This window comes from Callithrix jacchus, chromosome 2 (assembly GCF_049354715.1).
Source record: "Callithrix jacchus isolate 240 chromosome 2, calJac240_pri, whole genome shotgun sequence".
In the NCBI taxonomy this organism is placed as follows: domain Eukaryota; kingdom Metazoa; phylum Chordata; class Mammalia; order Primates; family Cebidae; genus Callithrix; species Callithrix jacchus.
Genome location: NC_133503.1, coordinates 8,278,440 through 8,304,811, shown reverse-complemented (window position 1 = coordinate 8,304,811; position 26,372 = coordinate 8,278,440). Strand labels below are relative to the sequence as shown.

Sequence of the window (26,372 nt, the reverse complement as noted above, 5' to 3'; positions counted from 1 at the left end):
CCTCCTGCCTCTGCCTCCGGAAGTGTTGGGACTAGAGCATGAGCCACAGCTCCGAGCTGGTTTCTGTTTTTAAAGGCTGAGAATGACAGTTTAAGGAGGCAGGTGGGAACTGTGGGGGATGGGGCTGGAGCCAAGAACAAGGACTTTGAGGCTTTTTTAAAGCCAGTGTCTATTTTCAGAAGGGAACAAAACACCAAAAAAGCATGTGTCATCCCGCTGATTCTACACAACGTCCTGGGTGAGTCAGACGTGTTCTGGCATCTCTGCTAAATGCCATCTCAGAAGAGGGGCAGGTCAGAGGGGCTCACAGATGCATCCTCTCGTCCGTACAGTCTGGACAATCTTAGTAACTTAATTTTTTTTAATGAATAAGAGAAGTCACAAAAGTTTGTTAGGACTTCCTTCCTGCATATTCTTTTTTTTTTTTGAGTCAGTCTTGTTCTGTCGCCCAGGCTGGAGAGCAATGGCACGATCTTGGCTCACTGCAACCTCCACCTCCCAGGTTCAAGGAATTCTCTGGCCTCAGCCTCATGAGTAACTGGGCCTACAGGAGCACACCACCACGCCTGGCTAAACTTTTTTGTTTTTTCAGTAGAGAAAGGGTTTCACCATGTTGGCCAAGCTGGTCTTGAACTCCTGACCTCAAGCGATCTACCTGCCTTGGACTTCCAAAGTGCTGGGATTACAGGGCCACTGCGCCCGGCCCCTTCCTGCATGTGTAAGTGGGTCAAAAGATGTCAAGTTTTTGTCCTGTCTAAAGACAAGTATAGGCCCAGAAATAGGACATTAATACAGAGAAGAGAAACACAATGTGGACAAGATGCAGATGAGGACATCCAGCCTCTGGAAAAGGATAGGGCTGAATGCTTTACTCACTGGACGCTGACTGCATGGTGGAGGAGACAGACTGTCAGTTATCAGCAACAGAGACCCAGCTGAAGCATCTATTTGTAGAGAAAACAGGGCAGCCATTATTTTCCTCACAACTCATCAGGGGTAGCACAAAAGGACATGGCCTTTTTTTTTTTTAAAGACAGTTGCCCGGGCTGGAGTGCAGTGGCATGATCTTGGCTCACGACAACCTCCGCCTCCTGGGTTCAAGTGATTCTCCTGCCTCAGCCTCCTGAGTAACTGGGACTACAGGTGCCCACGACCACGCTTGGCTAATTTTAGTAGAGATGGGGTTTCACCGTGTTGGCCAGGCTGGTCTTGAACTCCTGACCTCAGGTGATCCACCCACTTTGACCTCTTAAAGTGCTGGGATTACAGATGTCAGTCACCACGCCTGGCATTTTTTTTTTTTTCCCAAGACAGAGACAAATAAAGAACTACAGAAAAGTTAAGGTCAATTTCTCTGGTGTTGCCCCACAATACCAGCCAAGCAGTATTTCATTCTCGGCTGGTACTGTGGGGCAAAATGGCAGTATTCATTTCATTCTTGGCTGGCAAAAGGTAGCACCTTTTCCTGAAGCCCAGAAATCATGATTTAAACTTCCTTAAAATCCTGACAAGGCCTCACCTGTGCTTCCTTTATTCCTGACTTATGGTATTAACTTGACTGCAGACCTTCCTGGCCATGCAGGGATAAACAGACCTTTACCTGATCCCTTTAGCTCAGGGTGTTTATTTTCAAATGTGGCTTCCATCTGGGTTAGGCTTTCATCTCTAACCCTTAGACTGCAGCTTTCAAAGACTCTCAGGGGTTCACTGCTGCCCAGCCTAGGGATGGGGCTTCATATGCAGCCTCCACCCCACCCAGTCTGTCCTGCCTGGCCTTAGAAAGATGTGAACACTGGCCAGTCATGGTGCTTGATGCCTGTAATCCTAGCACTTTGGGAGGATGAGGTGGGTGGATCACCTGAGGTCGAGAGTTTAAGACCAGCCTGACCAACATGGTGAAACCCCATCTCTACTAAAGACAAAAAATATTATCCCAGGCATGGTGGTGGATGCCTATAGTTCCAGCTACTTGGGAGGCTGAGGCAGAACTGCTTGAGCCCAGGAGTTTGAGACCACCCTGGGCAATACAGTGAGACCCCAACTGTATCAAAAATTAAAAAAAAAAAAAATTAGCCAGGTGTGGTGGTGCAAACCTGTAGTCCCAGCTACTTGAGAGGCTGAGGCAGGAAAATCACTTGAGCCCAGGAGTTTGAGACTGCAGGGAGCTATGATCACCTCACTGCACTCCAGCCTGAGCGACAGACTGAGACCCTCTCTATCTTGATTTAAGAAGAAATGCAGAGAAGTTTCTGCAGAAGGGTGAAGAAGTTAGGAAGAGAAGTTGGAATTTGACAATTATGAGATTACTAAGGATTTGTGGAAGAACTTTTTTTTTTTTTTTTTTTTTTTGAGATGGAGTCTCACTTTGTTGCCCAGGCTGGAGTGCAGTTGCATGATCCCAGCTCACTGCAACCTCTGCCTCTCAGGTTCAAGGGATTCTGTTGTCCCAGCCTCCAAAGTACCTGGGATTACAGGCATGTGCCGCCACACCTGCTAGATTTTGTATTTTTAGTAGCATTGGGGTTTCACCATGTTGGCCAGGCTGGTCTCAAATTCCTGACCTCATATGATCCACCTGCCTCGGCCTCCCAAATGCTGGGATTACAGGGATAAGCCACTGCGCCTGGCTTCTGAGGGAAGGTGTGGAAGCTAGGTTTGCTTGAGAGGGAATCTTCGTGCTGGCCCTCCTTCCTGTAGGCAACATTAGATATTTACCTTCTAATTGTCATAAAGTGAAAATGCACATTGTGAGTGACTTAGAGCAACAGTTTGTCTGTGGAACCAAACTGATTTACATCTTGCTTCTGAGCCCTCTTCTTTAGAGTATGAAAATAAAACTTTTCTTAAAAGGAAAAAATAATGTGTTTTATAACAGCTCAGGGAATTGAACTGTTTATTAAAAAGGAGGATAAGATGAAATAGAGAATAAATTTAACAAAATTACTGTTAACAAAACAAAACTCTCAAACACAAGAAAAAAAAGGGTTCCACTTTGCTGGTAATCAAAAGAATGCAAAGTAAGGTAGTGACATGCTTTTTTCTTCTACTGATTTGGCAAAGATTTTAAAATATACATGGTAATAGCCATGATGGTGAGGCATCCAGGTGACTGTGCAGTCTAATACAACGGTGGGAGTACATATTGTCCCAACTTTTCTGGATGATGCTTTGATAGTATATTTGAAAAGTCTTAAAAATATGCATAAATGTTGGCTGAGCATGGGGGCTTATAACTAAAATCTTTGCAGTTTGGGAGGCTGACGTGGGAGGATCACTTGAAGCTAGGACCTTAATTGACCAAGACCAGCCTGGGAAACATAGTGAGACCCCATTTCTAAAAAACAGAATTAAAAAAATTAGTTGGGTGTGGCAATGCATGCCTGTAGTTCCAGCTCATGGCATTTCAGCTTGGATGACGACAGAAAGATACCTTAATTCAAAATAATACTACCAAATATATATATGCACCAATATTGATCCAGAATTCCATTTCTATATATTTTCCTAAAGAAATAATTAGTGCAATATGCAAAAACTTTATTACAAGACTATGCATTGCAGCATTATTTATGCTACCCAAAATGAAAACCCATGAATATTTGCTAATATAGAACTAATTAAATAAGTTATAATATTATATGGTTAGACTATATAAAGTCATTAAAATGATTTAGGGAACATTTATAGATGCTGAAGATATTCACAATAATTATAAATTAAAAAGTATCAACCCAAATGCCCATCAATGATAGACTGGACAAAGAAAATGTGGTACATACACCATGGAATACTACATAGCCATAAAAAACAATGAGTTCGTGTCCTTTGTAGGGACTTGGATGAATCTGGAAACCATCATTCTCAGCAAACTGACCCAAGAACAGAACGCCAAACACTGTATGTTCTCACTCATAGGTGGGTGTTGAACAACGAGAACACGTGGACTCAGGGAGAGGAGCATCACACACGCGGGGCAGTTGGGGGGGTAGGGGAGGGACAGCAGGGAGTACGGAGGGAGGGGAGGGATAACATGGGGAGAAATGCCAGATACAATATGCACCTAAAGTAAAATAAATAAAATTTTTTAAAAAGTATCAAAACAATTTTTATAGAGGGAATCAATAAAAATGGTTTCTTTTTTTTAGTTTTTATTTTTATATTTTTTTAGAGACAGATTCTTGCTCTATCAGCCGGGCTGCAGTGCAGTGGCATGATCATGGCTCACTGCAGCCTTGATCTCCTGGGCTCAAATGATCCTCCAACCTCAGCCTCCTGAGTAGCGGGGACCACAAGGCAGGTGTCACCATGGCCTGCTAATTTTTTTTAGTTTTTGTAGACATGGGGTCTTGTTATATTGTCCAGGCTGGTCTTGAACTCCTGGACTCAAGCAATTCACCCACTTAGCCTCCCAAAGTGCTGGGGTTACAGGTCTGACCCACTGTGCCTGGCCTAAAAACGTTTTAAGCACCTAAAAGAAAACTACACCAAATAATTGACATAGTTAATTTGGTATAGGGGGATAAAGGAGGGTTTTAAATTTGGTTTAGTTTGTTGCTTTGATTTTCCTTTTTACTAAAACGAGGAAGCTCACATTATTATATACTTGAGATGAATAAATACTGTAAGGATTGAGTGTATTCAAGACTGGGTTTGAGGGAGAAATGTTTCACTCACTCAAGTTTGATCAAAAGATAAGCAGAGACAAATCTTCTTCACTCCCTCCACTGAGAAAGAAATTCATTTACATAAAGAAACTGAGGCCCAGCCAAGGAAGGCACTTGCTAACACGTGGATTTTTAAAAAGTTACTTTTCCAGAAAACATGGCAATTCCATGACAAGATCTGAAGACAGACAATTAAATGGTTTCATGCTATTGTGGAATAGAAGTGAAAATCAAGTGCCCAGCAGAACACGGCGGCTCACGCCTGTAATCCCAACACTTTATGAGGCTGAGGTGGGTGTATCACTTGAGGTCAGGTGTTCGAGATCAGCCTGGCCAACATGGTGAAACTCCATCTCTACTAAAAATACAAAAATTAGCCGGGTGTGGTGGTGAGTGCCTGTAATCCCAGCTACTCGGGAGGCTGAGATGGGAGAATTGCTTGAACCCAGGAGGCAGTGATGGCAGTGAGCTGAGATTGTGCCACTGCACTCCAGCCTGGGCGACAGAGCCAGGCTCTGTCTCAAAACAAAACAAAGCGAAACAAAAATTAAGTGTCTGCCTCATGAAACATCAATTTTTCCCACCCTCACATCCTCAACCACTCTCGGTTCCTGTCTTACATTTAGGAGTACCATTTTGAAATAAGATGGCTCCATTTCTCAGCTCATTGCTTCATTTTGGCCCAAGCTCATTTCTCAAAGCTTTTGAAGAACTTTCCCTCCTATACAAAGTCAGTATCATAGGCCACAAATGCTAAGGGCTTCCTTCTGTAACTGAAGTTTTTATTACCATTTGGGGATCACGAACGAGCCAAATTCCTTCACTCCAGTCAGCTGTTCTATAGCAGAGCACATGGGGTCACAAGTCCATAAAACACTGGGCAAAGAAGACCATTTAAGCTGTGCATGGTGGCTTGCACCTGAAATTCCAGCACTTTGAGAGGCGGAGGCATGAGATTAGGAGATAGAGACCAGCCTGGTGAAACCCCTTCTCTACTAAAATACAAAAAAATTAGGCCGGGGCGTCGTGGCTCAGACCTGTAATCCCAGCACTTTGGGAGGCCAAGACGGGTGGATCACTTGAGGTCAGGAGTTTGAAACCAGCCGGCCCAACATGGCGAAACCCCTTCTCTACTTAAAATACAGAATTAGCCAGGCATGGTGGTGCATTCCTGTAGTCCCAGCTACTCGGGAGGCTGAGGCAGGAGAATTGCTCGAACCTGGGAGGCGGAGGTTGTAGTGAGCCAAGATTGTGCCATTGCACTCCAGCCTGGGCAACAAGAGCAAAAACTCCATCTCAAAAATAAATAAATAAAGAAGCTGGGTGTGGTGGTACACACCTGTAGTCCTGGCTACTCTGGAGGCTGAGGCAGGAGAATCGCTTGGACTTGGGAGGTGGAGATTGCTGTGAGCCGACATCACCCCACTGCACTCCAGCCTGGTGACAGTGTCTTGAAAAAAAAGGCAATTTAAAAGGGTCCTATGAAAAGCACCTAACAAATAAAAGGAAGGTCAACAACAACGGGAGAATAATTTGAATAATATACATTTCGCAGATGAGGCAATAATTGAAAGCAGTAGGTGGGCTACACAAAAACTACCACGAGCGGGTTGTGAACTGGGCCGTTTCACCTTCTCTTAGCAAAAGCAAAAGAACAAAGCTCAGAAGTAGGGAACAAAAAATGATGGCGGAATTACATAGATCTTCGGGTTGGTTAACATGCAATTAGATTTGCCACGTAATGTATCAGTGCTTGATTTATTTCCAATTGGCCAGTTTATTTTCTGTGGATGATGAGCTGCTTGTAACTCTACTAACAGAACCTTCCCTTTATATCACTGTAATCAAATGCAGGAGAAACTCTGAATTATGTGGTGATTTTCAGGCTTGTTAAAAAAAAGTGGACTCTACTCCTTTCATGCCGAGATATAGAACTTTATAAGCTTTGCTGTGGTTTGAGAAGAATACATTGGATGCTGCTACACAGATATTTTTTGCCCTGTAATAGAACAAATCACCGTGTGTGTGTGTGTGTGTGTGTGTGTGTGTTGAAATACCTGTTGTCAATATTAGCATCTGCCAAATGAGTGGCCTCTCTTTGTTATGCTAAAGTGTGGGATAAAACTCTTAAAAAATAGAAAGAATAAAATTCTAGGATAATGAGAAGTAGATCTAAAGGTTTTTGTATGTTCTATTTTCTGTAAATGTAGTGCCATGTAATATAAATTGTAGCTATAGATTAGTGTTATAAACCTGACGTGTTACAGTGTTGTTAGTCTTATAAACCTGAAGAGGAGAGTTGCCAATGATTTGAATGGTTCAGGGAGCCCCAGACTTGTCTTTAGCAGAGGATAAAAGAAGGAGTGTCCATCATCCACTGCCAGTCCTATGCCAATGCAACCAGACGACCGCTGAGTTGGCAAGGTGCTCTGAGCCCTCTTAGCAGAAACCATGAGTGAGTGTTGACATGCATTTAGAACTCTTTTACGCAGAGCTGTTGTATACACGTGACCTTGTGTATCCTACATCAGGGCACTGGCATGAGGGAGTGAGTGGAAGCTGAAATCCAAGCTGTGCTCAGCCATCCCCTGGAGAGAGAAATACCTTTTGCTAATCTGCAGAGGGGCTGCTCTTACTCAGAGCTAAGCCACGTGCCCAGTGGGTTGCATCTTCCTGGGGGATCTCTTTTGTCTAATTTGTACAAAGGCAACAAATGAGATGGTAGTGGCCTTGTCTGCATCCCACACTGAACCCATTTTATTTCTGCATTTTTAAAAACTCAGGTTAAAGTTTATGTAGAGTGAAACACACAAATATTAAGCTTACAATTCAGCGAATTTTGCCATTGTATACGCAGGTTTAACCAACACTCAGGATAGAAGATATAAAGATAGTACGTCACACCGGTACACGTCTGGATGTCATCCCTGAATTCAATTTCCAGTCCTCAGAGGCAACCCTTGTGCTGCGTCTCATCATAGTCTTGCCAATTCTCAAACCTCATGTATACATATCACACAGAATGCCGTCTACTCCCTGCGGCTGCCTTTTTTCAGCATAATGTTCATATTCCTCTACGTAGTTACAGCAGCAGTCATCTGTTCTTTTTTACTGCTAAATAACATACGCATAAGCACAATTTTCATCCCAGTTTTCCTGCTAATGAACATGTGTGTTGCCTGTCCCGGAAGGGCAGGGTATTCACAAAGCTACCTTTGTTCCTTCCTGACACAGTGACCTGTGTTGTCCTCAGTTTGGATTATTACATTTAAAAAGCTGCTGTGAACATTCTCGTGTAGAGCTTTTGGTAGTCTTACACTTTAATTTCTTGCAGTAAACACCTAAGACAGGGATTGCCGGGTCATGGGAGAAATGTATTTTTAAGCCTGACAAGAGAATGCCGGTTTTCCAGACTGGTTGCACCAATTTCCTACCCTCATCAGCGAGGTCTAGTTTCTCCACGTTCTTGCCAATATTTACTGTTGCTAGTCTGTATAATTTTAGCCATTCTAATGGGTGTATAATGATCTTATTGTGGTTTTTAAAAATGCTGAACAGGCCGGGTGCAGTGGCTCACGCCTGTAATCCCAGCACTTTGGGAGGCCGAGGCAGGTGGATCACGAGGTCAAGAGATCGAGACCATCCTGGTCAACATGGTGAAACCCCGTCTCCACTAAAAATACAAAAATTAGCTGGGCATGGTAGTGTGTTTCTGTAATCCCAGGCTGAGGCAGGAGAATTGCCTGAACCCAGGAGGCGGAGGCTGCGGTGAGCCGAGATTGCGCCATTGCACTCCAGCCTGGGTAACAAGAGCGAAACTCCGTCTCAAAAAAAAAAAAAAAAAAGTTGAATAGGCCAGGTGTGGTGGCTCGTGCCTGTAAACCTAGCACATTGGGAGGCCAAGACAAGTGGCTCACTTGAAGTCAGGAGTTTGAAACCAGCCTATCCAACATGGTGAAATCCCATTTCTACTAAACATACAAAAATCAAACCTGGTGTAATGGTGGGCACCTGTACTCCCAGCTACTCAGGAGGCTGAGGCACAAGAATCACTTCAACTCAGGAGGCGGAGACTGCAGTGAGCTGAGGTCCTACCACTGCACTTTAGCCTGGGTGACAGAGTGAGACTGTCTCAAAAAATAAAAAGCAAAAAAGTTGAACACTTTTCCCTGAACTGGTTGGTCATGAATACCATCATCTTCTGTGAAATGATGGTATTCTGCTGAAGTTTTTTTGCCTATTTTATATTGGGTTGTTTTCCTTTTCGTTATTAAGTTCAAGTTCACGAAGTGGGAAAGTACAATTTGTCCGTGACTAGGTTCCAACAAGGGAGAGGTTATAAAATTCTATGCAAAGGGAGTGAATAACTGGGACTAATAATTTATTTCATTATTTCGATATTTCAGTATAAACCAGACTTAGTACTGGAGGGTTCCCACCCGGGTTTTCTGACCATGGAGTGGAGGTTCTTATGACAGAAAGAAACAAGTGAAGGTCCTCAGCACTCCCCTTCCTTCCTGGTAACTCAAAGGAATGTTCTAATCCTGGGGGAAGAGCAGCGACTAACGTCATCCTAAAAGACTTGAAAGCTTCCAGATGGTGATGCTAGCACATCCCCACTGAATTCTTCTGTTTGGTCCATGCAGAAGGTGGACAGACCACTTTTCTGTCAGAAAAGCGATCACTTTTCTGATGACTGGTATAATCATCTGGAGAGGTCCTGATCATCTTGAGGCACCACGGAACGTTATGCATGTATGTATGTATGTATGTATGTATGTATGTATGTATGTATGTATGTATTTAGACAGTCTCTTGTCATCCAGGCTTTAGTGCAGTGATGCGATCTCAGCTCACGGCAACCTCCACCTCCCAGGTTCAAGAACTGGTTTATCATAAATGTAACAAAGTAGAAATTCCAATTTAGGACAGGCTCTCAGATAGAGTGGCTTTTCTAGAACACAGTCATAAACAACCCCAGTGCTGTTCTACAGATGTGGGTCTACAGAACTGGTTTTTCTATCTTCAGTAAAAATAATAATAGGCGGGTTGCTTTTGCACGACGGGCAGTAGTATAGCTTCGCGGTTTTATCTCAGACGTGTATCGACTTTTCTGATCACTGAGGTAACCCTCTGGAGAGGTCCTGATCGTCCTGAGGTACCACAGAACTTTATTTATTCATTTTTATTTTTTGAGACAGAGTCTCACTCTCATCATTTGGGCCTTAGTGCAGTGGTGCGATCTCAGTTCACTGCAACCTCCCTCTCCCAGCTTCAAGTGATTCTCCTGCCTCAACCTCCTTAGTAGCTGGGGTTACAGGCACTGCCACCAGGCCTGACTATTTTTTATGATTTTAGTAGAGATGGGGTTTCACCATGTTGGCCAGGCTGGTCTTGAACCCCTGACCTCAAGTAATCCACTCATTTTGGCCTCCAAAAGTGTTGGGATTACAGGCATGAGCCACCATGCCTGGTCCCAGAATGGGTATTATTAAAGAGCTATAAAAGAACAAATGCTAGCCAGGCTGTGGAGAAAAGGGAATGCTCATGCACTGTGAGTGAAAGTGTAAATCGGTTCAACCATTGTGGAAAGCAGTGTGGCAGTTCCTCAGAGGTGAACACAAAACTACTATTCGACCCAGCAATCCCGTTGCTGGGTAAATAGCCAAAGGGATAGGAATACATGTCATTCTATCTTAAAGACACACGCACGAGTATGTTCACTGCAGTACTATTCAGAATAGCCAAGGCGTGGAAGAAACCTAAGTGCCCAGCGATGGTAGCCTGGATAAAGAAAATGTGGTACCTCCACACCAAGGAATACTCAGTCATAAAAAAGGACGAGATCATGCCCTTTGCTGAATCATGGATGGAGCTGGAGGCCATTATCCTTAGCAAACTAATGCAGGACCAGAAAACCAAATACCACATGTTCTTACTTATAGGCGGGAGCTTAATGGTGAGAACACATGGACACAAAGAGGGGAACCACACTGGGGCCTACCTGAGGGTGGAGGGTGGGAGAAGGAAAAGAGCAGAAAAAACAAGAATGGGTACTCGGCTTAGTGTCTGGGTCATACAATAATCTGTATAACAAACCCCCATGACAGAAGATTATCTCTCTGACAAATCTGCACATGTATCCCTGAAGCCAAAATAAACGTAAAAACAACACCATGAACACGAGGAATGCAGGCTTTGGAGCCAACCTCGTGATCTCACAGAGGAAACTCTGAACGTGCACATCCCTGTGCTGGGATGACAGGTGTGAGCCACCACACCTGGCCACACACTTTGTATCAGTCGTTGACATTGCTGACCTTGTGCTGACTGGATCTCAGAAGGAAGAAGCAAAGGCACCTCAGCCGAGTCAGTGCAGTCCACTTCCAATTTTTCTCCTGGCCAGCAGCATCAGCCTCACCTTGGAACTTGTTAGAAATATAAACTCTCAGATTCATGCCTTTCCTTTGCGGATAGTATGTACCTATCAGCGTAATTAGAAAGAAAGGAGGGACAGAGTGCATCAGAGATGGGAGGGAACTTAGCTCTGGTGAGGGACTGACATCATCTCTTGTTACAAGCCAGACAGTGGCCAAGCTAGGGATGAATCTGGTTCTCTGTCTATTGCCTGCCTTCTCTCTGTCCACATATGACCTGGTGACTGCTGTCAGATGGTCAGACTGCGAGTGTGTGTCTGACAACAGCGCTGATCTCACTATGGGAAACAGCACTTCTTGGAAAACAGACCCTGTACGTGCCAAATTCTGCTTTCTCCTCCATCCAGAGACTTCTCGCATTTCCCCTGCTCAATAACACAGTGGCCAGGGACCTTTTGTGATTCAATGCATTTGTTGGTGGTGGCTCAAAGCTGTAACTGAAGTCTCCAAAGGGACTCTCCTCATTGCTGCTTTATTAAAATGAAACCTTCCCTTGGCATTTCTCAGAGGCATTTCTCCAGGTATGGATGAGAGGGACAAAGGAGAAGGAAGAGAGGTCTTGGGGCTCGAATGCCAGCAATCCACTTAAAGGCATGTTTAACCTTTGTAAATAAAGCTCCTGCTCAGTCTCCTTCTCAGACAGGGGGAGGAAAATTAACTGATTTAGTGGGAAGCCCCATACTGGTGTTTATAGCATCCTTCCTGGGAGAGGGAATTCAGCCTGCTGTTAAAAATTCTTCTCTCTAGAAGGCCAACTGGCAGCAGATATAGGAAAATGTGTGGTGTACTGAGTCACCTCCTTAGGTGCCCTCCCTGGTGAAGGGGACTGTTTGCCCAGGCATTTGGTTCAAAAGAGCCATTGGTGGGTCCCGTCCAGCTGCTTTGGCTTCCATTAAGAACATGAGAAATAAAATGTAGCGTAGGACAGCAAACAGTGGGAAAACGGGCAGAAAATAGGATCGCATATTTAACAACCCCGTAACGGGGGAGACCTCCATGGTCTCAAAACAGTGTAAGAAACCACAGGAAGGACTGTAGGGACATGGGTGAACCTGGAGACCATCATTCTCAGCAAACTGACACAAGAACAGAAAATCAAATACCACATGTTCTCACTCATAGGTGGGTGTTGAACAATGAGAACACGTGGACACAGGGAGGGGAGCATCACACACTGGGGTCTGTCGGGGGGAAACGGGAGGGACAGCGGGAGGTGGGGAGTTGGGGAGAGATAGCATGGGGAGAAATGCCAGATAGAGGTGATGGGGAGGAAGGCAGCAAACCACAGTGCCATGCGTGTACCTATGCAACAATATTGCATGTTCTTCACATGTACCTCAAAACCTAAAATGCAATAAAAAAAGTGCAAAGATTCTATCTGATCCATAAAAATATTCAAAGGCAAATAAACTGACAAAGACTTGCCACAAGTATGACATCCAAAAGCTGCTGTGATCACTCGTCATTCAACCATTCATTTAACATTTATTGGACTGGCTGCTAGAGAGACAGAAATCAAAGGCTGCGTGCCCTATGGGGGCCGCCCTACAGTGGGAGATAAAATTCATCAGTCTTCCGTTCACCTATGACTGGCAGGGCAAAGAGGCTTCTCTATCTGTATTTGTACGTGTTGATACGGAAAGCACTAGGACACCACGAGGTTAGTGGGGAAAAGACAAGAGCTGACCGTACAAGAGGAAACATAGGCTGGGTGCAGTGGCCCATGCCTGTAATCCCAGCACCCTGGGAGGCTGAGGTGGGCAGATCATTTGAGGTCAGGAGTTCGAGACCAGCCTCAACAACATGATGAAACCTCATTTCTACTAAAAATACAAAAGCTAGGTGTGGTGGTGTGGGCCTGTAATTCCAGCTATTCGGGAGGCTGAGGCACAAGAATTGCTTGAACTGGGAAGTGGAGGTTGTAGTGAGCCGAGATCAGGCCATTGCACTCTACCTGGGCAACAGAGCAAGACTCAGTCCCCGTCTCCCTCCCCCCGCCCAAAAAAGGAGGAAACATAGAAAATAGTATGTAAAAATTCTCCATCTTCTTAATGACTGAAGTGTAGATGGGGATTAAAATGAGGTACCTTTTTGTTAGCAAACTTTCTTATTTTTATGTTTTAAAGACAGCATCTCACTCACTCTGTCACCCAGGCTAGAGTGCAGTGGCATGATCATGGCTCACTGCAATCCTGACCTCCCAGACTCAGACAATCCTCCCACCTCACCCTCCCTCCTAGGTAGGTGGGACTACAGGTACAAGCCAGCATGCCTAATTTTATTTTTGTATTTTTTGTAGAGACAGAGTTTTGGCATGTTGCCCGGGCTGGCCTCAAACTCATGCTCAAACTATCCACCTGCCTTTACCTCCCAAAGTAGTGCAGTTAAAGGTGTGAGCCACTGCACCTGGCTGTGAACCTTTTTTTTTTTTTAATGGTAATACCAAAAGCTAGCATAGTTGTACAGAAATAAGAATGTAATGTTATGTCCTTATCAATAAATAGAAGTTTTTGGACGGTATTTTGGCAACAACTACCAATAATCTTTAAAATGTTCATAATATGAGGCAAGTCCAAGATGGCCAAATAGCAACAGCTCTGGAGCACAGTTCCCAGTGAGAACAACATGGAGGGTGAGTGAACGTCACATTTCCAAACGAGTTATTACTGCTCACAGACCAGGAGATTCCCGGGCTGAAAAGGGCCATGAGTTTCCAGCATGGCTGTTTCAGCCGGAGCAGTGGGTCTTCACACAACTCACACAAATCTGGGGGTCATTTCAACAGGCACCTGGAATGTCTGGGAGACAGAGCCGTCCATTCAACTGAAAAAAAAAAGGGGGCTGAAACAGTGACCCCGGTGATCTGGATCAGTGAGTCCCACCCCCACAAAGACCAGCAACCTGAAATGCTCTGGATTGAGAGCTTCACAGCAAGCATAGCTGGACCCAGGATGGTCCAGCTCTGTTGGGGGAAGGGCATTTGCCACTACCAAGCCAGACCGCAATTACCGAGGCAGACCGCCATTACCGAGGCAGACCGCCATTACCGAGGCAGACCGCCATTACCGAGGCAGTCTACCATTACCGAGGCAGTCTACCATTACCGAGGCAGTTTGCCATTACCAAGGCAGTTCTAACTATACCTCTATAAACAAAACCACAAGGAAATTCACACAGCAGCCGGGCAGAGCCCATGGCAGCTCAGCAACATCTCTGTTGGCAGACTGTGACTAGGCTACCTCCTAGCTGGGCAGGGCAGCTCTGAAAAAAGGCAGCAGCATGTCAGGAACTTATAAATAAAGCCCCACCTTCCCAGGACAGACCACCTGGGAAAAAAGGCGGTTATGAGTTCTGCCGCAGCAGACTTAAATGTACCTGCCCAGCAGATCTGAACAGAACAACGGAGCTCACAGCTCAGCACCTGAGCACCTATAAGGGACAGACTGTCTCCTCAAGTAGCTCTCTGACCCCCGTATATCCAAAGAGACACCTCATAGTCACCTCACAAAGGAGAGCTCAGGCTGACAACTGGCAGGTATCCTTCTGGGATAAAGATAACAGAAGAAGAAACTGGCAACAACCCTTACTGTTCTGCAGCTGCCACAGATGATCCTCAGGCAAGCAGGGTCTGGAGTGGACTTCCAGCAGTCCTGCAGCAGAGGGGTCTGTTAGAAGGAAAACTAAAAAGCAAAGAAACATCATCATCAACAAAAAGGATGTCCACTCAGAGACCCCATCTGAAAGTCTACAAAGACCACAGGCAGATAAATCCACAAAAATGGAAATAAACCAGCACAAAAAGGATGAAAACACCCCAAACCAGAATGCCTCTCCTCCTCCAGGGGATCACAACTCATCACCAGCGAGGGAACAAAGCTGGATGGAGAATGAGTCTGATGAACTGACAGAACAGGCTTCAGAAGGTAGGTAATAACAAACAGCTTCTCTGAGCTAAAAGAGCATGTTCTAACACAATGCAAAGAAACTAAGAACCTTGAAAAAAGGTTTGACAAAATGTTAAGGAGAATAAACAGCTTAGAGAAGAAGATAAATGATTTGATGGAGCTGAAAAACACAACATGAGAATTTTGTGAAGCATACACAAGTCTCAATAGCTGAATCGACCAAGCAGAAGAAAGGATATCAGAGATTAAAGATCAACTCAATGAAATAAAATGAGAAGGCAATAGAGAGAAAAAAGAGTGTAAAGAAATGAACAAAGCCTCCAAGAAATGTGGGACTATGTGAAAAGACCTAATCTATGTCTGATAGGTATACCTGAATGTGATGGAGAGAATGAATCCAAGCTGGAAAACACTCTTCAGGATATTATCCAGGAGAACTTCCCCAACCTAGCAAGGCAGGCCAATATTCAAGTCCAGGAAGTACAGAGAACACCACAAAGACATTCCTCAAGCCCAAGGCACATAATCGTCAGATTCACCAGGGTTGAAATGAAGGAGAAAATGCTAAGAGCAGCCAGAGAGAAAGGTCAGGTTACCCAGAAAGGGAAGCCCATCAGACTCACAGCGGATCTCTCAGCAGAAACCCTACAAGCCAGAAGAGAGTGGGGGCCAATATTCAACATCCTTAAAGAAAATAACTTTCAACCTAGAATTTGATAACCAGCCAAACTAAGCTTCATACACAAAGGAGAAATAAAATCCTTTACGAACAAGCAATTGCTGAGAGATTTCGTCACCACCAGGCCTGCCTTACAAGAGCTCCTGAAAGAAGCACTAACATAGAAAGGAACAACCAGTACCAGCTACTCCAAAAACAAACCAAATGGTAAAAAGCATCAACACAATGAAGAAACTGCATCAACTAATGGGCAAAGAAGCCAGCTAGCATCAAAATGGCAGGATCAAATTCACACATAAGAATATTAACCTTAAATGTAAATAGGCTAAATGCCCCAGTCAAAAGACACAGACTGGCAAACTGGGTAAAAAGTCACAAACCATCAGTGTGCTGTATTGAAGAAACCCATCTCATATGCAAGGACACACATAGGCTCAAAATAAAGGGATGGAGGAAGATTTACCAAGCAAATGGAGAGCAAAAAAAAAAAAAAAAAAAAAAAAAAAAGCAAGCAGGAGTTGTAATCCTAGTCTCTGATAAAACAGACTTTAAACCAACAAAGATCAAAAGAGACAAAGAAGGGCATTACATACTGGTAAAAGGATCAATGCAACAAGAAGAGCTAATGATCCTAAATATATGTGCACTCGGTACAGGAGCACCCAGATAAAGCAAGTGCTTAACGACCTATAAAGAGACTTACTCCCATACAATAATAGTGGGAAACTTTAACACCCCACTGTCAATATTAGACAGATCGACAAGACAGAAAATTAACAAGGATATCCAGGACTTGAACTCAGATATGGACCAAGCAAACCTAATAGACATTTACAGAACTCTCCACTCCAAATCCACAGAATATACATTCTTCTCAGCACCACATCACACCTACTCTAAAACTGACCATGTAATTGGAAGTAAATCACTCCTCAGCAAATGCAAAAGAACAGAAATCATAAACAGTCTCTCAGACCACAATGCAATCAAGTTAGAACTCAGGATTAAGAAACTAACTCAGAACTGCACAGCTTCATGGAAACTGAACAACTGGCTCTTGAATGTTGACTGGATAAACAATGAAATGAAGGCAGAAATAAAGATGTTCTTCGAAACGATTGAGAATGAAGACATAACATACCAGAATCTCTGGGGCACATTTAAAGGAGTGTCTAGAGGAAAATTTATAGCAATAAAGGCTCACATGAGAAGGAAGGAAAGATTCAAAACTGACACCCTATCATCAAAATTGAGAGTTAGAGGAGCAACATTTAAAAAACTCAAAAGCTAGCAGAAGACAGGAAATAACTAAGATCACAGCAGAACTGAAGGAGATAGAGACACAAAAAACCCTTCAAAAAATCAGCAAATCCAGGAGCTGTTTTTTTTGAAAATATCAACAAAACAGACAACCACTAGCCAGATTAATAAAAAAAAGAGAAGAATCAAATAGATGCAATAAAAATGATAAAGGGGACATCACCACCGATTCCACAGAAATACAAACTACTATAAGAGATTACTACAAACAACTATATGCACATAAACCAGTAAACCTGGAAGAAATGGATAAATTCCTGGACACTTGCACCCTCCCAAGCCTAAACCAGGAAAAAGTCAAAACCCTGAATAGACCAATAACAAGGGCTGAAGTTGAGGCAGCAATTAAGAGCCTACCAACCAAAAAAAGCCCAGGTCCAGATGGGTTCACAGCAGAATTCTACCAGACATACAAAGAGGAACTGGTACCATTCCTTCTGAAACTATTCCAAACAATCCAAAAAGAGGGAATCCTTCCCAAATCATTCTATGAGACCAACACCATCCTGATACCAAAACCTGACAGAGACTCAGCAAGAAAATAAAACTTTGGGTCAATATCCATGATGAACATAGATGCAAAAATCTTCAATAAAATACTGGCAAGCTGATTGCAACAGCACATTAAAAAGCTTATCTATCATGATTAAGTAGGCTTCATCCCAGGGATGCAAGGCTGGTTCAACATACACAAGTCTATAAACGTAATTCACCACATAAACAGAACCAAAGACAAAAATCACATGATTATCTCAATAGATGCAGAGAAGGCCTTTGACAAAATTCAATAGCCCTTTATGCTAAAAACTCTCAATAAACTAGGTATTTACAGAACATATCTCAAAATAATAAAAGCTATTTATGACAAACTAACAGCCAATATCATACTGAATGGGCAAAAACTGGAAGCATTCCCTTTTAAATCTGGCACTAGACAAGGATGCCCTCTCTCACCACTCCTATTCAATATAGTACTGGAAGTTCTAGCCAGAGCAATCAGGCAAGAAAAAGAAATAAAGGGTATTCAATAGGAAGGGAGGAAGTCAAATTGTCTCTATTTGTAGATGACATGATAGTATACCTAGAAGACCCCATCGTCTTAGCCCAAAAACTCCTGAAACTGATAAGCAATTTCGGCAAAGTCTCAGGATACAAAATCAATGTGCAAAAATCGCAAGCATTCCTATACACCAATAGCAGACTTAAAGAAAGCCAAATCAAGAACGAACTGCCATTCACAATTGCTACAAAGAGAATAAAATACCTGGGAATACAACTAACAATGGATGTAAAAAACCTCTTCAAGGAGAATTACAAACGACTGCTCAACGAAATAAGAGAGGACACAAACAGATGGAGAAACATTCCATGTTCATGGTTAGGAAGAATCAATATTGTGAAAATGGCCATACTGCCCAAAGTAATTTACAGATTCAACGCTGTCCCCATCAAGCTACCAGTGACCTCCTTCACAGAACTGGAAAAAACCACCTTAAACTTCAGATGGGACCAAAAGAGAGCCCGCATAGCCATGTCAATTCTAAGCAGAAAGAACAAAGCCGGAGGCATCAGGCTACCTGACTTCAAATTATACTACAAGGCTATAGTAATCAAAACAGAGATATAGACCAGTGGAACAGAACAGAGGCCTCAGAGGCAACACCACACATCTACAACCATCTGATCTCTGACAAACATGGCAAAAACAAGCAATGGGGAAAGGATTCCCTGTTTAATAAATGGTGTTGGGAAAACTGGCTAGCCATGTGCAGAAAGCAGAAACTGGACCCCTTCCTGACACCTTACACTAAAATTAACTCCACATGGATTAAAGACTTAAATATAAGACCTAACACCATAAAAACCCTAGAAGGAAATCTAGGCAAAACCATCCAGGACATAGGAGTAGGCAAGGACTTCATGAACAAAACACCAAAAGCATTGGCAACAAAAGCCAAAATAGACAAATGGGACCTAATCAAACTCCACAGCTTCTGCACGGCAAAAGAAAGAGTCATTAGAGTGAATCGGCAACCAACAGAATGGGAAAAAATTTTTTCAGTTTACCCATCTGACAAAGGGCTGATATCCAGAATTTACAAAGAACTAAAACAGATTTACAAGAAAAAAACAAACTCATTCAAAAGTGGGCAAAGGATATGAACAGATACTTTTCAAAAGAAGACATTTATGAGGCCAACAAACATATGAAAAAATGCTCATCATCACTAGTCATTAGAGAAATGAAAATCAAAACCACATTGAGATACCATCTCATGCCAGTTAGAATGGTGATCATTAAAAAATCTGGAGACAACAGATGCTGGAGAGGATGTAGAGAAATAGGAACATTTTTACACTGCTGGTGGGAGTGTAAATTAGTTCAACCACTGTGGAACACAGTGTGGCGACTCCTCAAGGGCCTAGCAACAGAAATTCCATTTGACCCAGCAATCCCATTATTGGGTATATATTGAAAGGATTATAAATCATTCTATTATAAAGACACATGCACACGAATGTTTATTACAGAACAGTTTACAATAGCAAAAACCTGAAACCAACCCAAATGCCCATCGATGATAGACTGGACAGGGAAAATGTGGCTCATATATACCATGGAATATTATGCAGCCATAAAAATGATGAGTTTGTGTCCTTTGTAGGAACATGGATGAATCTGGAAACCATCATTCTCAGCAAACTGACATAAGAACAGAGAATCAAATACTGCATGTTCTCACTCATAGGCAGGTGTTGAACAATGAGAACACATGGACACAGGGAGGGGAGCATCACACACTGGGGTCTGTTGGTGGGCAATGGTGGGGACAGAGCAGGGTAGGGGGGTTAGGGAGGGATAACAGTGGGAGAAATGTCAGATATAGGTGACAGAGGGATGGAGGCAGCAAACCACATTCCCACGTGTGTACCTATGCAACAATCCTGCATGTTTTGCACATGTACCCCAGAACCTAAAGTGCAATTATATAGACAGATAGATAGATAGATATAGTTTATAATATTTGACAGGAATTGCACTTCTGGGAACTTACATGAAGGAAATAATCAAAGATACAGATGAAGATTTATATATAAGAATACTCAGGCCCGGCAAAGTGGCTCACGCCTGTAATCCCAGCAGTTTGGGAGGCATAGGTGTGCAGATCATGAGGTCAGGAAATGGAGACCATCCTGGCTAACACAGTGAAACCCCGTCTCTACTAAAAATACAAAAAATTAGCCGGGTGTGGTGGTGCATGCCTGTAGTCCCAGCTACTTGGGAGGCTGAGGCAGGAGACTCGCTTGAACCCGGGAAGTGGAGGTTGCAGTGAGCTGAGATCACGCACTGCACTCCAGCCTCGGTAACAGAGCGAGACTCCATCTCAAAACAGAAAGAAAGAAAGAAAAATACTCATAGCATGTCTACTTTCTTGGGGAAAAAGGCAATTTTAAAGTCCAACAAGAGACAAGTGGGTGATAATTAAGCCATATCTATATAATAGTTTATTGTGAGCAACACCTTCGCCATGACTGAAGAATATTTAATGATAACTTGTGCTTCTGACATGATAGTAAAATGATGGGAGATGAGCTATATGTGGGCAGGAGAATCTCAATTTTGTGAGAGAAAAAAGGAAACATTTACTTTACCTACCCACAACTATTTATTGGATACTTTGAGGCTTGAGAAGTTCCTCTAACTATAATATATTGATTTAAAACATTATGATATATATAATTACTAGCATAGTTACTTAAAAATATAATAATTAAAAAAAATGTATGATCCATTAAGCACACACATCTGAATTTTACAAATGGTAACACGGTATAAAAACAGAAAGATGCGGCCGGGCGCGGTGGCTCACGCCTGTAATCCCAGCACTTTGGGAGGCTGAGGTGGGTGGATCACCTGAGGTCGGGAGCTGAAGACCATCCTGGCCAACATGGTGAAACCCCATCTCTACTGAAAATACAAAAAAATTAGCTGGGCATGGTGGCACGTGCCTGTAATCCCAGCTACTCAGGAGGCTGAGACAGGAGAATTGCTTGAACCTGAGATGTGGAGGTTGCCGTGAGTTGAGATTGCGCCATTGCTCTCCAGCCTGGGCAACAAGAGCGAGACTCTATCTCAAAAAAGCCCACAAAACTAAACTAAAACAAAACAGAAAAATGTGTATTTGGGGGTAGGAGAAATAGAGCATTGGGAGACAGCCCTACATGCTACATAAGCGGTTTAGGAAAAAGGAGGACACTGGAGAATACTGGTTATTCTCGGGTGGGGTCATGTATACTCTAACCGATGGAGACAAAATCTGTGGGTTTTCCCCCCGTCTTCTAGAGTGAGATGTTAGCAAACTGCCTTCCCTCTTTTTGCTGCAGAGAATGCTGTGAGCATCTTAGCTTCATTCTAGAATTTTCCTTTAGAACAATTTCCTCTGACTTCCTGAAGAGGGCTTCCTCCTGAAAAGGGGTAGGGGGAACCACTGGAGAAAGAGAATTTAATGCAGTACTTCAGCTTTAAAGCTTGAGAAGGAAGAGTTCCAGGTGAACCCCTGAGGATAAAAGATGGACATTGGATCGGGCTCTGCCGGGCCAATGTGCACCCAGCACTCTGGAGTGGCAGACACCCTGAGGACGGAGCTGGAGAGACAGGCAGCAGAGCCTGCTGCAATGAAAATCAGCACGGAGACAAAGGATCTTTCAGCAACGCGATTTTTACTTCCTGGACTGCAGGAAGGGGACCCACACTAGCCATAATGCCAGGAGAGTACAACCAACAGAGGAAAGGCAGACAGATTTATCCCCTCCACATTTGGGGTTGTCTGATCTCTGTTGCCTGGACCAGACCTCACAATCTAAACTAAAACACAATAAAACTTTTCTAAACAGGTAAAAGCAGTAGAGAGCTGGGGCATGCCTGTGAGCAGGTCCAGCAGACATCTTGGTTAAAGTACAAGGACATAGAATGTATTACGTGCCTGTAAGCATGGCGTGTCTCACAGCTACACAGGATAGGGCTTAACAAAGAGTTATTAGCACGCGTATGATTTAACAAGAAAGAAAACGTCAAAAGGAACTTTTCTACCTCCCACAAGCATCAGTTCCTCTTGAGCACCAAAGTCCAATCACCCCATTTTGCACCGTGTGCGTCCCCGGCATCTTTGGATAATTCAAGAAGAGAATCCTTCAGAGGACAATACGAGACATTCAAGAAGAGAATCCTCCAGAGGACAATATGAGACATCTTGCCAGTCGATTGGAAAAATAAAAGCCATGAGACCTGCCTTATGCATTGGATGGTTGTGATTACGTATTCCCACGTCTGGTTGTGAAGCCATCCGATGCTTAAGATGGGTCTCATCGCGTTTATTTTTCTGATCACCCAGTGGTAGGACAGAACATGTGTTACCTCCATTATCTTACCATGAGTGTTACAGTGTCTTATTATTTATTTATTTTGTTTGCCACCCAGGCTGCAGTGCTGTGGTACACTTATGGCTCACTGCAGCCTCAACCTCCTGGACTCAAGCTATCCTCCTGTCTCGGCCTCTGGAGTAGCTGGGACTACACACACGTACTACCATACCAAGCTAATCGTTTTTGTATTTTTTTTTTGAGACAGGTTTTTTCCTTTTTTCTTTTTCTTTTGAGACGGAGTTTCGCTCTTGTTACCCAGGATGGAGTGCAACGGCGTGATCTTGGCTCACTGCAACCTCCGCCTCCTGGGTTCAGGCAATTCTCCTGCCTCAGCCTCCCGAGTAACTGGGATTACAGGCACGCACCACTATACCCAGCTAATTTTTTGTATTTTAGTAGAGACGGCGTTTCACCATGTTGACCAGGATGGTCTCAGTCTGTTGACCTCATGATCCACCCGCCTCGGCCTCCCAAAGTGCTGGGATTACAGGCGTGAGCCACCGTGCCTGACCTGAGACAGGTTTTCTCCTTACTGCACAGACTCGTCTTGAACTCCTGGACTCAAGTGATCTGCTTGCCTCAGCCTCACATAGTGCTGGGATTACAGGTGTGAGTCACTGTGCCTGGCCATGAGCAGATCATGTTTTATAAAGGAGGGAAAGAATGAACCTTAAACAATGTCCCCTCCTCTCCAAGGCTGAGTAACAAGTGAGTGTGGCTGTTGCACGGGAAATGAGGCACAGAGCTGGAATTTGAACCCACCTGGCCACTAAGATAACCTGTGTTGAGTGTGCAGGACCTTCAGAGACACATGCAAGAGCTTCATTCTAAAGTGGGCCCTCCGTCTTTAATTAGCTGAGTCAGTGTGACATGTTAGCACCTCCTCACATGCCTCCTGCAGCTTGATCGCAGGCCTCCGTGACCACATGAACAGCCCCTGGCTTGCTTGGTGGGCCTGTCAGAAGCTTGCCGCTACTGGGAGATACGGACTGAGGATGTTTCTGATATCTTAAGGCTCTCCCTGAGCTCCTGGGTGGCTTTGAGTGCAGAAATCTTAATCCCAAAGCAATAGACACCCTTCTGTACTCCAGGCACTGAATAAATCAGCGGAGATCTCAAAGCCGTAATTCTAACAGAGCCATCTCTGATGGCTGTGGCAATTTGCTCTCTCGTGGGTTAGGACCAGCTGTAATTGATGAGGAAACTGACAGCTCTTTGTCTTCCTTGACTACATTTGTCATCTGGCAGCTGGCTTATTCGTTATCTATTGCCTGGGATTCTCTCTTTCTCTCCCTCTCTTTCCCTGGGCACTTGTGGAGCAGATGTATCTCCTCCTCTCCCTAAAGAGAAGATCTATAAAGCCGTAACATGTTTTTAATGCAATTCAGCTTTTTGAAAAATGCATAATTGGAGAGTTCCAAAATAATTAGTTTATTATAGTGGGCCTATAAAAATGAACTTGCATCTCATTTATGAGCCATTAGATCCTATGTTCTACAAGCCTGATTGCTATTAATGCCACCAGCATATAATTTAGCATACTCTATTAACATGCGTCACCACTGAGCCTCTCTTCCTTCCAGCCCCCACGGCAGCGGGGACAGAGTTGGGTTTGGGGCTGAGAATTCTTCCCACGAACAGGACTCCAGCTTTGGAGACCGTGTCTCCTCTTCAACCCACACCCCTCATGAGTCACGCTGTGGACCCCCCTTCTCTATGAGAACATTTGACATGCATTCTATTTCTTTCTGGAGCAGTTAAGCAAAAGAAAAAAAGAAAAAAAAAACTAAGGCATTAGAATCAGGAGGAAGAAAGGAAAAAAAAAAAAATCCAGAATATCAAAGAAGAGAAGGAACGCACGGGTGCCTGGCTCTCGTTCTGGGAGGTGAGCACAGCGAATGCCTTCACAGGCACAAATGTGATTTTTTTTTTTTCAGATAGTATAATGAAAATCAAAATATTGATTGTGTATCTTCTACATGTTGTCTGCATGTGCCCATGTAGGGAACAGACGGGATGAGTGCAGAAATTTGTATGTTTCTCTGGGTACTTGTGGGGCAGCTGCATTTCCTCCTCTCCCCTAAGAAAAGATCTATAAAGCCATAACATGTTTTTAATGCAATTTAAAAATATTTATCTGCTCTACTTCTTCTTCACCTGCCTATGTAGGGCACAGAGGAGATGAAAAAAAGATGCCAGCTAATCTGTTTCTCTTATTTGAAGAGCTGATGTTCTAATGGGGAAAAGGTAAGCACTGGCTGGGCATGGTGGCTCATGTCTCTAATCCCAGCACTTCGGGAGGCTGAGGCAGGAGGATCCTGTGAAGCCAGGAGTTTGAGAGCAGCCAGGGCAACATAGCAAGATCCCATCTCTACAAAAAAAATGAAATGAATTATCCAAGTTTGGTGGTGTGCACCCGTAGTCGTAGCTACTCAGGAGGCTGAGTGGGGAGGATCACTTGAGCCCAGAAGTTTCACACTACAGTGAGCTATGATCGCACCACTGCACTCCAGCCTCGGTGAAAGAATGAGACCCTGTTTCTTATAAAACAAACATAAAGGGCAAAAACTGATGAAGCTTTGTGCAGTATAAGAGACGGATAATAATGCTGTGTAGCAAAAGCCTAAGAAGGAAATTGGATCTGGACTCTGCAAGCCTGGAACACTGGAGGGACACGATCCGGGAGGGGGCAACAACTTTAGGTCAGGGGTGCAGACAGAACAGGTCTTCAGCCTCCCCTTTGCCCCACAGACGGCTGCCCTGGATAAGGAGTGAAGTGAAAGGCTGTCCCCAGGTAGATGCTAGAAGGGGACTACAGCAGGACATGGGTGCCAGAGCCCAGCGTGTGGTCTGCATGCCCCCAGCCGTGGCTTAGAGATGCTGCACAGGAAGCCATTTCCTTTTCTCCCGGCAGGGATGGCAGGAGGGTGGCAGGGAGCCTCAGGCCAAAGCCCTGGAGCCTGGCACACGGAATGAGATTGTAAATGTCCTCTTTCCTCGTAGGCTTATCACTGAAGAACAAGAGAGTTTTATCCTCTTTTTCCTTTTTTTTTTCTTTTTTGAGACAGAGTCTTGCTCTGTCACCTAGGCTGGCATGCAGTGGTGCCATCTCAGCTTACTGCAACCTCCGCCTTCCCCAGCTCAAGCAATTCTCCTGCCTCAACCTACTGAGTAGCTGGGATTACAGGCGTGCACCATGCCCAGCTAATTTTTGTAATTTTTTTTTTTTTTTTTTAGCAGAGACGGGGTTTACCATGTTAGAGGCTGATCTTAAACTCCTGATCTCAGGTGATCCACTGCATTGGCCTCCCAAAGTGTTGGGATATAGGCGCGTGAGCCACAGTGTCTAGCCCCTTTTTTAAGAGGACACACTGAGCTTTGTAACTTGTTGGCCAGGGTTTTACTCTCAGCAGTGATGTAAGATGCTCCCATTTTTTTTAATCCTTTTTTAAATTTATAAACTTTGTCGAGACGAAGTCCCATGATGTTGCCCAGGCTGATCTCAAACTCCTGGCCTCAAGTGATCCTCTCACTTCCGCCTCCCAAAGTGCAGGGATTACAGGCGTGAGCCACTGTTCCTGGCTGGCTTCCATTTTTTGAGAAACAAGGGTTACAGAAGAAAACGGCTGGATTGTCACAGAGAAAAGTCAAAACAGTGAGGCCCCTGAACTTGGCGGCAGGTGGAAGCTGCCAAGTCCAGGGGCCTCACTGAAAACAGCAGAGAGTATGGAGGTTGTGGCTTTACACTTTGAGTAAACCTGTGTTTTGCTTCCGTGTGACAACCCAAGATGGGCAAAGGGGGCACAGGGGCTCTTGGGGACTGAATTCTAAACTCCTTTATGGGAGCTTTCAGGAAGGACCTATGACGGTCAACACAGTAGGTCCTTCCCAGAGCATATGGATAACTTGAACCTCTTCCTCCCCCATGACTCTTGGACGGAAG

General features: G+C 44.0%; 1 protein-coding gene across 10 annotated transcripts in view; it reads right to left on the bottom strand.

Moving 5' to 3' along the window:
- The window catches only part of LOC108588901 (uncharacterized), a 903,226-nt gene that overhangs the window by 8,362 nt on the left and 868,492 nt on the right, over nt 1-26,372 (bottom strand). For all 10 annotated transcript variants that reach the window (XR_013528665.1, XR_013528668.1, XR_013528671.1 and 7 more), the window contains one exon: nt 877-944. The gene's annotated coding sequence lies outside the window, so the exon portion shown is untranslated. The remainder of the gene's footprint in view (nt 1-876; nt 945-26,372) is intronic.